General features: G+C 37.3%; 1 protein-coding gene across 5 annotated transcripts in view; it reads left to right on the top strand.

Moving 5' to 3' along the window:
* The first annotated feature begins 1,883 nt into the window (after window positions 1-1,883).
* EZH2 (enhancer of zeste 2 polycomb repressive complex 2 subunit) overlaps window positions 1,884-10,878 on the top strand; it is a 62,951-nt gene continuing 53,956 nt past the window's right edge. For 3 of the 5 annotated variants that reach the window (XM_032235808.1, XM_032235806.1, XM_032235803.1), the window contains exon 1: window positions 1,884-2,036. The gene's annotated coding sequence lies outside the window, so the exon portion shown is untranslated. Of the gene's footprint in view, window positions 2,041-10,878 lie in introns of all 5 variants that reach the window. The other 2 variants (XM_032235807.1, XM_032235804.1) reach the window with 1 other exon arrangement.

The following is a 10,878-nucleotide window of genomic DNA, read 5'->3' as shown; positions in this document are numbered from 1 at the left end:
AAAGTTTTTGTACTCTGCAGACCTCCCCAAAATGGCTCATTTTTCATGAAAATGGGCCTGTTGATTTTTTTAAAAAAAGAGGACAGGCATAATCTTTAGGAAGCTTGTAGAGTGCTCTTGGGGGTGCCCCCCCCAAACGGTTCTGTTTATTGTAAAAAAAAGGGCATGCATAGGCTTTAGGAGGCTTATAGTGGGGGTGGGGCAAAATTGAGCAAAAAACGGCTTGTTTTTCACTCATTTTTGCCCTCCCCAGCCCCTCGGAGCACTCTGCTCCTAAAAACTATGCACAGCCATTTTAGTGAAGGGGGTGGTGTTTCAGGAGGAAACAAATACTGTATTCAGTGAAAATTCAAAGGTGTGCCATACTCGTAAAAATATGATAGGTAGTGTTTGGGTGCTCAACCTATGGCCATTAAATTAGTTTTCTCTATATTTCATCTTAGACTAATTTTTCATTTGACTTTAATAACTAATTTGATATATCATGGTTAACTGAAAATTTATGTCCTGCAAAAAAAGCCAGTAAGGCTTTCTTCTGAATAAAAATAACTTACAACAGTTTATTCAGTGACTGTTCAAAGTTACAATAGCACTGAGAAAAGTGAGATGAACATTTTTCACTTACCACCATTACATCATCCCCAGTCAGGTGATCAAAATTAGGATGGTTGCAGTATCCTGGGGTCATGTGATCACCTTTTGATAAGCAAAGTGAATGGGAAAGCCAGATTCATTTAACTAACTGAACAGCAGCAGCAATTCACTTAACTGTAGCATAAAAAGTCATAAAATGGAGCAAAATTCATTTAATAAATGTTTCACATCAGCAAAAATTTTGGGCTCAATTGTTTTTGTAAGTTGAGTACTACCTGCTGCATTCAAGATAAAATATACTACTGCCGATCAGCCCAAATTACATACTCTGAAGTACAATTGTCTCCAAGGCATGGGTGGCATGAGGTTAATGAGTGCACCACAATTCAACTTTATCGATTTTAATGAAAAAATGTATACATGCCTTTATAGCAGTTGCAGCCTAAGTTTCTAAGGCGCGGGAAATATATAATTCTAAGTTCAAGATAATTGCCAATTTTGTCTACGTTATTATGTAATATGATTTGCGGCTGAATTTGAAAACAAAAGCACCATCCACCTATTAAGTATTTCTTGATATAATGTGGGTATTGAATATACGCTGATGCAATATAATACTGTTCGAAATAAGGGAAATATTTGGGCAAATTCGCTCGACAACGCTTTGCCTACATCAGTTTCATTATTGGAGCAAACAGCAACTCTCCGAGTAGGCGGCGACTACAACAGGAGACGGCGGGATTTGGGCACCGAGCCCAATCTCGAGGCGCTCATTTGTGTTCCACAGCAGTCGCGCTCACTGGCACTTCCGCGCGCGCGCAAAAAAAAAGGGGGGGGGGATTTCCAGCTATTGAGACCGTTAACGGTAGCCTGATTTAAAGAGCCGATATGAGCGAATGTTCCGCTAGGACACTTATTCCTTCTGTTTAAAGCACGGCTTGAATTTTCTTTCTCCGATCGCACCCCAGAAAGAAGACTTTTCACGCTTCAGCCACCTCTTTACGCAAAGTATACGGGACCAGACCTTGCCGGTAAAGAAAGGGGGGGGGGTATTAAGTTTCTGAAAAGAGGAGAAAGCTCCCCATCTCTTCTAGCCAGCCAGCGCGAGAACAAAGAACTTCCCTCTCCTTTCCCGCCCCGCACGTGGGGAGGAGGGGGGAGTTGAGAAACGAATTCTCCACCTCTACATTGCCACTGACACTGCCTCCTTCTGCCGCCGATTGGTAGCTGCCTAGCACTGCTGGGCGGGGAGGGGGAGAGATATCCAATCCCGACGACGGCAGGTTTTCTCCAATGAGAGCGGTGGCCATTGGGCCGCCGCGGGGTTTGGCGCTCTGTTGTCCGAAGCTGGGGACAAGAAGACAGGGAAGATCAGTGAAGTGAACCCGACGCTCGGACAGAAAGTGAAAGGCAGCGCGGTGGGCGGGAAGCCACCGGCGGCAGTAGGTGCTATTACCAGGGAGTGGGCTAGCGAGTAAACGGGCGAGGGGCAGAGGACGGGAAAGACACACCCGCTCAGGGGCTCTTTGTCGTGCTTGGGGGCGGGGGATGGGACCCACGCAAGTTAAGGTGGGGGTTGTCTATAGGGCAAGAGGGGTGGGGCTTGCTACGAAGGGCAGTCTGGGAGAGTTGTCTCTGAAAGCCCCTCCTCTATTTAAATACAGTAGGGCTTGAATTAGAAGGGGTACTGGTAGGGTAAGTGAGGCTGTGAAGATACAGCAAGTCTGCGGATAAATGAAGATAAATTGTGGGGGGATGATGACTGAGAAGGACGTATGGGAGATTAGATAACGAGGTGGAAGTGAATGTATGAGAAATGGAAGGTGTTTTCCGGAGAAGCAGAGATTGCCTCGAAATTGAGACATTGTAATTTTACTTCTTCGTTTAGCACTTAGCACATAACTAAACATTTCTAAATGGTGACATGAATAGTATATGATTATTTAGTTATTTTAAGAGAATTTAAAGAATATTTAGAGGGTCAGTTTGAATCTCCTGTCCAATTTCCTTTAATGAGAAGTAAGGAACCAGCTTTTTATAAGAATGCTTTCAAGAGATGCAAACTCTTGGGATGTGATGAGAACAAGTGCTGAATGAAAATGATCCTTTGTTCACACTGGTGCTCTCTGAACCACCTAAGTATGTCAAGATCTGTAGACAAAATAATGTTACTGAACAGGTAAATGGATGAACAGTCAGAAGCTCATCTGCAGAAGGAAGGGGCAGAGCTGATTATTTTTAGAGATAAGAATGTATTCCTGTCTTTTTCTACTCAAATTCAATAATTCTCTTTTTCACAGCATTCTATTTTGGGCTGCAGTAATTGTTTGGAAATAAATGTGTTTGAGTAGAAAAGATTGACTTCCCAATAGGGATGAGTAAGTGTATCCTAGAGCAGTATTGGTGAAAAAAACAATAAAATGCTGAACTTCAGTTCATTTCTGATTTAAATATCAATATTTAAAGTGCTAATATTAAAATACTTAGATTTTGTAAGCAGATTACAATATGGCAAAGTGATTATTCTGAACAATTTTAACCCATAATGTATTTTTGCTAAGAATATTTTATCAATGGAAGTATTTTTTATTTCAGATAATCCCTGGAGATGTCTCAATATGTACTGTTATGGAAGTAACATTCTATACTGTACTGAAAGAGAACCTCATTTAAGAAGTGCCACTTAAAGTTTTGTAAATATTTGCATATTTATAAGATTGTTTATTTTGAATTGAACTGTTCACTTTAATTAGCAGATTTTTAAAATTAATCTAAAAACTTCCAGTTGATTTATATGATCACTAGCAGCTCTGCTCACTGTATGAAATTAATACTGCTATATAGTTTCCTATAGCATATAACCTACAAAGGTTTTTCTTTAAGAAAGAAAATTGTCATTTTTGTAGTATTTTTTGTGGCTGTAAAAGGATTAACATTTGAAATCATTAAATGATTATGAATAAAATGAGCAAGAACTTTAAAAGTTACATTTACCTGACTAAAAGTGATATTGGGTAGGTAAATGCCTTCTGCAATAATTATATTGAAAAAGGTCTTGTCTACAGTGATGTGAAAAAGAAAGTACACCCTCTGAGTTGTATGGTTTTATGTAGAACATAGTGAAAATTATCTGGTCCTTAAAAGTAGGTAAATACAGCCTCAGATGAACAGGAACACATGGCATGTTACACCATGTCATCATTTATTTTACAAAAAGAAAGTCAAAATAGAAAAGCCGTCTATGAAAAACTAATACATCTTTACTGCTTCCATCGATATGAACAGACTATTTAACAGCCAGGTATTGCTAATCAAGTGCCCTTCATCTGTTGCTCATCAGCAAGTATAGCTACCTTTATAAAAGCCAAAGTTTTAGGAGTTTGCTGGTCTCTGGCTTTGAGGTTAATACAATACCAAGGAGTAAAGAGATTAGCGATGATTTGAGATCAGCAATTGTTGCTGCCCATCAATTTGGGAAGGCTTTTAAGGACATTTCAAAACAATTTAAAGTCCAGTATTCTACAGTGAGGAAGATTGTTCATAAGTGAAAAACATTCAAGACATTGCCAATCTTCCCCAGGAGTAGATTTACCAAGTTCACCATTAGATCAGACCGTGCAAGACTCAGAATTGAAAAAAAATATGACAGTTACATCTCAGACTACAAACTTCAGTTTCTTAAATGATAAGTTTCATGACAGTCAATTAGAAAAAGACTGAACAAGTATGGTTTATTTAGCAGGGTTGCCAGGAGAAAGCCTATTCTCTCTAAAAGAACATAGCAGTATCGCTTAGGTTTGCAAAATTGACGTGAACAAATCACAAGACTTTTAGAACACTGTCATTTGGACAGAAGCGAGGAACATATTTGGCAATAATGCACAGTGCCATGTTTGACAAAAACCAAACGTAGCTTATCAGCACAAACATACCAAGTGTCAAGCACAGTGATGGAGGAGTGATGATTTGGGTTTGTTTAGCAGCCAGAAGACCTGGACACCTTATAGTCATTGAATGGATCATGAACTCCTCTGTATATTAAAATATTCTAGAGTTAAATGTGAGGTTATCTGTCTGCCAGAAAAAGCTTGGCTGACATTGGGTCTTGCAACAGAACAATGATCCCAAGCACACCAGCAAATTTATAACAGAATGGTTGAAAAAGAACAGAACCAAGTCTTGCAATGGCCCAGTCAAAGTCCAGATCTCAACCTGATTGAAATGCTGTGGCAGTACCTCAAGGGAGCATAAACAAATACCTACAAATCTCAATGAACTAAAGCAATATTATAAAGAACGGTCAAAATTCTTCAACAATGTGAAAGACTAATGCAGTCATGTAGAAAATGATTACTTCAAGTTATTGTCGCTAAGGTGTTTCTACAAGCTATAGAATCATAAGGTTTACTTAGTTTTATACAACTGGCTTTTTTATTTTGGCTTTATTTTTGTAAAATAAATGATGACATGGTGCAATATATCATGCATTGTTGTTCAACTGAGGTTGTATTTACCTACTTTTAAGAACAGGTAAGGACCAGATGATTTTTATTATGTCCTAATACCCTGTTTCTCTGAAAATAAGACCTTCCCAGATAATAAGCCCAATCGGGCTTTAGAACCCATGCGCTAAAATAAGCCCTTCCCGAAAATATTGCAACACAGCAGCAGCCATGAGATGACCACACTCACTGCCTCCTGCACCACAAAAATAATAAGACTCCCTGAAAATAAGGCCAAGCGCTTATTTTGGGGGGTCAAAAGAAAATAAGAGCCTGTCTTATTTTCAGAGAAACAGGGTACATAAATCCATAGAACTCAAAGTGGGTGTACTTTCTTTTTTAGACAATTGTTTATTGCTTTGTATTTGTTACAGTGAGGAAAATAATGACAGACTTTCTGGCTTGTGTGTATTTCATATACAGATTATTTGAAAATGTAAACAAAACTATATAATAAAATACCTGCTCTTTACTGTAGTAACCCTTCACATTAGCATCAGTAAGTACCGTCGTTTGGAGTGGGATGGCTATAATCAAATAAATAATATGTGTTTTAATATACTAATTGGTCCATATTACTGTTTTTGTACAGACATACGTGAATTGTCAGTATATACTGATACAGTGTAATCAGAATTAAATAAGATACTTCCTTAAGAATTTTGAACATTATTAATGCATGATAAGGCTGTGTCACATACATCAGGAATTTTTAAATTTATGCTTTGCTTTTTAAAAACGTTTTCACAGTTTTATCTCACTACATTACAAGCACACTTGACAAGCATAAAAGATAGTTTGTCAAAAAACGAAATACCAAAACCCAAGCAGAGAACTAGCAATCTCTAAAGATTGCCGAGCTACACTACAGTACCAGGCTTAAAGTTGCTGAAGTTGTAGTTCATTAAAGTCCAGGAGTGCCACAATAAGTTGAAATTAAATGAGTTAAATAGTTTAGTTTTCAAATCTACTGCAGTTCTTTTTAAATATATGGAATATTAATTTTTAGATTTCCTGAGTGGCAAATATTGCCATTGACAAAATAGAGCAGTATGGATTTTAAAAACAACTTCTTATCTGCCTAAATTCAATATCCAGCAGTTGCAGGGATATGGGTAGGCTCACTGAAGTGAATACCAGAGATATTTGCAAAGGGAGGGAGCAGTAAAGATGACCAAAGCAGATCACATTATCATAATGTAAAAAAGGGGTTTTGATAAGGTTTTGGAAAAATCAACTTAAAAAAAATATCTGGAATGCAGCCACAGCTGTCTGTAATAATTTTTCTGAGGGAAAAATAGTCACTGAATACTGATTTATTTGGCCAGAACATTAATAGAGTAATTATGAAGTTTACGTTTTAATTTTTGTACATCGAAATAGTGAAATTTGTATGCTTGGAATAAATGGAATAAGTGATGCATGCTTTTTAATGAAATTTTAATAATTTTAATGCATAAATTAGCATAAATTATATTAAATCATTTTTATTGCCAACTTTCTATCACTAAGCAGTGCCAGTTGATCAGGGGTTCTGAGACTTTACTTTTAACAAGCAAGTTCTATGGCATGAAAAAAAAGAAAATTCCTGCCATACAAGCCTGCCTGTACTTTTTTAGGTAATGGGGTATGAATAACAATATGTTGGCTTCATAAGAGAATCAAGTTTGCATAAACTAGAATGAATAGACTGGGATAAAAATGAGTGGTGCTTCTGATAAACCGGCCAAACTAAGGTAAGGCTCACTGAAATCATACCCAATGAAGATTGTATATGAAAAGGATATGACTAAGATTAGTAACCTAGTTACCTATTCTGTAGAAGATTGCATGGAATACAAGAGAGTAAATGCAAAATAGAATAAATTAATGAATTAAATTAAAGAAGAATAGATGTGAGTGTATAAAAAACTAAGAGAAAAATGAAGAATGTCATAAATTTAAATGAAAGTATCCTGGAATTTTGAAGTTGAATTGATGGTTGTGGAAATGAAGGATAGCTTTAATAATGGGAAAAAATTAAGATACATATCAGAAAGAGTGCATTAGTGTTACTTGGACTTTTGTGGCTGTGTATGGAAGTATAGATTTAAATAGTAAAACACTAAAGACTATACAAATTGTATGGAAGAAATGAAGCAAAGATGATTTGAAAGTTAGAAAGTTAAGGAGGAGTGTAATGAATAGTGTTGGTGTAAATTAAATTTAGGCATATTCCCTTTTTGGTTTTCTGATTTTTGCCTAGTACGTCTATTTCTGAGCTAACACTAATTGTCCTGAAATAACAAAATTAAGGATTTGTCATATATATGTAATTGAATAAAGGGACAGTGCAAATAATTTGTACTGAAAAAATAATTTTTAAAAAGTTACAAGAAAATTGTGCTGATATATAAATAGATTTGAAAAGCACAGAAAGCATGTTAATCCTTTCATAATATAAAGTGTTTTCTGTGTATTATATGGTCAGGTAATGTCTCTATTCCTACCATTCATTTTCTAGCAATGTTTTATCATTGAATTGATGTGTCAGTAAGTTGTCTAAAAAATTATAGATCACCTCACATTGTCAGACTCAGATATAGTAAGAAAAAATGGCCTTCTCTTAATGGAGGTCCTATCAGCAGTTCTCAATAGCAAACACTTGATTAACTTGAGAAGATGCCTTAAACAATAGTGAAGACAAAAGCTGTAGTTGCAATGTATATGGCATATTTTAGGGTTTTGCAAACAACCAGGCATTTGAAAGTTTGTAGGGATATCTGAGGAAAAGTCAAAAGATGGGAGCAGCAAATAACTATACTAAAAAGCAGTCATTTATTAGATAAAGAAGCAATTGCCATAATTAACAAGAGAAACACTTCTATCTAAGTAGGAGAACAAAGTGGCAAGTCCAATGTATAAGAAGCAAGTGACAAGACTTTATAAAAACTTAGAAACACTTGAAGGACCTTTGCAGATGAGATAAGATTTGAGTTAAGATAAACAGCAGTGCAGGATAGGCAACAAGGACAGGGTATCATTGAAGGCTATTAGGGATACAGCTTCCTAAAGAGGATAGTTACTATTATGAGGAATCATAATAAATACAGAATGATTGTGCCCATTGTGAAGCAAAAGTAAGGGCCAGATATGCCACAAAACTATTTTCAACTCTTTATCAAATCCACTAGTAATTATTAACTACACGGACACAAGATACTATAAAGAAGATCTAGGAAGAAAAGTTATGAATAGTTTATCATCCAGCTTCCCAGTTTGTGGAAGAACACTGGAAGAGAGAGAATTATATTACAAGTGAATGACTGTGGATATGGTGGTGATGATACTTACTTTCTGGGACCATAGCCTTAATTATCTAGATCATAGACTATAGGTATGAAATATCTTTTATCTGTTAAAAGCAAACTGTCTTAAATGTGGTGAGCTTCATGAGAATGGCTTTAAACTTTATCACATGGGATTCAAGTTATCCTGAAGAAAAATCTTCAGATAAGTGCTTATCTGCTATACAAGAAAATGGAAATGTAGTAATGGGGTCTTATTTTGAGTCACATTTCAGGATGGTTAAATATTTTGGATGTAGATAATTAGAAAGAAAGAACAATACTACTACTAATGATGACTGGAGGTATGAAGCATATAGTGACACAAGTTCAATCATCCTTGACCTGATAATCACTAATACTGAAAGTATAGTTAAGGAAATGGAAATTGCAGGATTATCAGAAAAATAACCTCTGAAAATAATCCATGTAATGCTGAAGTTCTTTAAGGAAAACTACTATGGAATGTAGTCAAACATGAATCTTATGTTTAGAAATACAATAATTCTAATGAACTAAAAATGATATTCCTATCTAAATTCTTACCATATCTAAAATGTAAGATTTGTAGTACAAAGTCATAATGATACGAAATTGGCATGGATTTATCAAAAATAGATTTTTCCAGATAAACTTTATCTCAGATCATTTCTTAAATAGATTAGTAGATTAGATGGCATGACAATTAAATGAGTAAAATTTTGAAAATTGACCTCTGTATTCATTAATGTTTTTTCATCACTGGAATGAAAAAATCCAAGAAATCCTATGAAATTGTTTTTGAGTTTATCTAGACCCATGATGGCAAACCTAAGGCACACATGCCACAGGTGGCACGCAGAGCCCTCTCTGGGCACATGAGCTGTCGCCTTAGCTCAGCTCCACCGCGCCGCCCACCCTTGTGTGTGAGGCTCCTGCTGGCCAACTGATTTTTGGGTATCTGCCGCACATGCGCAGGGGGCAGAGCACATGCAGGAGAAGTGCATATGTGTAGGGGGCGGGAGGTTTAAATCCTCTCAGAATAACAGAATTGGAAGGGATCTCAGAGGTCTTCTAGTCCAATCCGCTGCTCAAGCAGGAAAGTCTGTACCACTGATGGCTAACCTTTTTGTTCTCAGGTGCCAAAGCACACACACACACACACACACACACACGATAGCACACGCACGGCCACATCCATAATGCAATGAATTTGCAAAACACCCCCCACCCCCCTGCATGGCCTGTTTTTGCTCCCAGGAAGCTGCAAGGAAGTCCAAAATGGGGCACAAGGGGATCATGCACACATGCACAGGGTGGTGGTGCACAACACCTGCAACACCTCCCTAACCTATACATGGCCTGCACTGGGCCTCCCAGGTTCTCTTCAAGTCCCTGAGATTGTTGTAACCCCATTCCCCAAACACGACAAACCCTCTGAAGTTAACTCAAAGATTCCTTTATTAGGAGCATCAGCAGCCCTGGCAAAAAGTTTGTCTCTCACCACAGGCTAACAAGTCTGTCTGGCAGGGAGATGAATAGTTGTGTGCCATATCTATTCGTCTCTGCCCCTGCCTTTTATCTTGAGAGCTAGGGTTGGGCTCTTCCCAAGGATTGGCCCACAGATTTCCACTGTTCTCTCCTCTGCCATCCGCACATCAGGCACTGGACCCTCCTGTTTCTCCTCTTCCTCATCAGCCTTCTCCAGATCTGGGGCTGTTGATTCCCCATCTGAAGGCTGATGGACGGCCGAAGTTCCACCCTCCCCCTCCCTCCCTCCCTCCCCCCCCTCTCTCTTTTCAGCTCCATTCCCTTGGAGCTCTCAGATTGCCTCGATGCTGACACTGACTCCCACGCCACCTCATCTGACTCTGCAGGAGCTGGTGGCTGACAGGCCACAACATAGATACCCTTTTCACAGCTTCCTGCTCAGCTGGATACTACATCCTTGGGCTTCTTCCCCATCATCATGCTTTTTGTGACACAGTTGGACATGGTAGTGATAAACCATTTACTAACAACAGAAAACTTACCCTTAAGATGTAATTCTAGTTCATTTGATAAAACATTAAAAAGATAGGTTTTTCTATATAGCTTAAAAACTATGGAGCCTTCATTTACCACCTTTTCCTATAAAATATCTAAGTGAAGCTGACATTGGAGTACTAATTTTTCATTTCTTTGGTATTCAGAATGTTTTTCTGAAAAATCACTAGATTATTTTTCCTATTAAAGCATTTCATTTTCTCAAAAATATTTCTATTTCTACTTATGAAAGCTTATAGATTCTTACATGCAAAATACCTAACATACACTAAAAGTTGTTTATTGTATAAGCAGTAATTTATAAGCTTATATTAAGTATAAGTGTTCAGAATGATGTTTGAAAAAAACATCTAAGAGACATTCAGTTGTTTGTGAAGGATAAATATTATATTAATACATTCAATCACAATTGAGTCCAGAATTAAAAATCA

Source organism: Thamnophis elegans, chromosome Z, assembly GCF_009769535.1.
Source record: "Thamnophis elegans isolate rThaEle1 chromosome Z, rThaEle1.pri, whole genome shotgun sequence".
NCBI lineage: Eukaryota > Metazoa > Chordata > Lepidosauria > Squamata > Colubridae > Thamnophis > Thamnophis elegans.
Note: the sequence above shows the minus strand (reverse complement) of the source record. Positions and strands in the feature narration are given on the sequence as shown.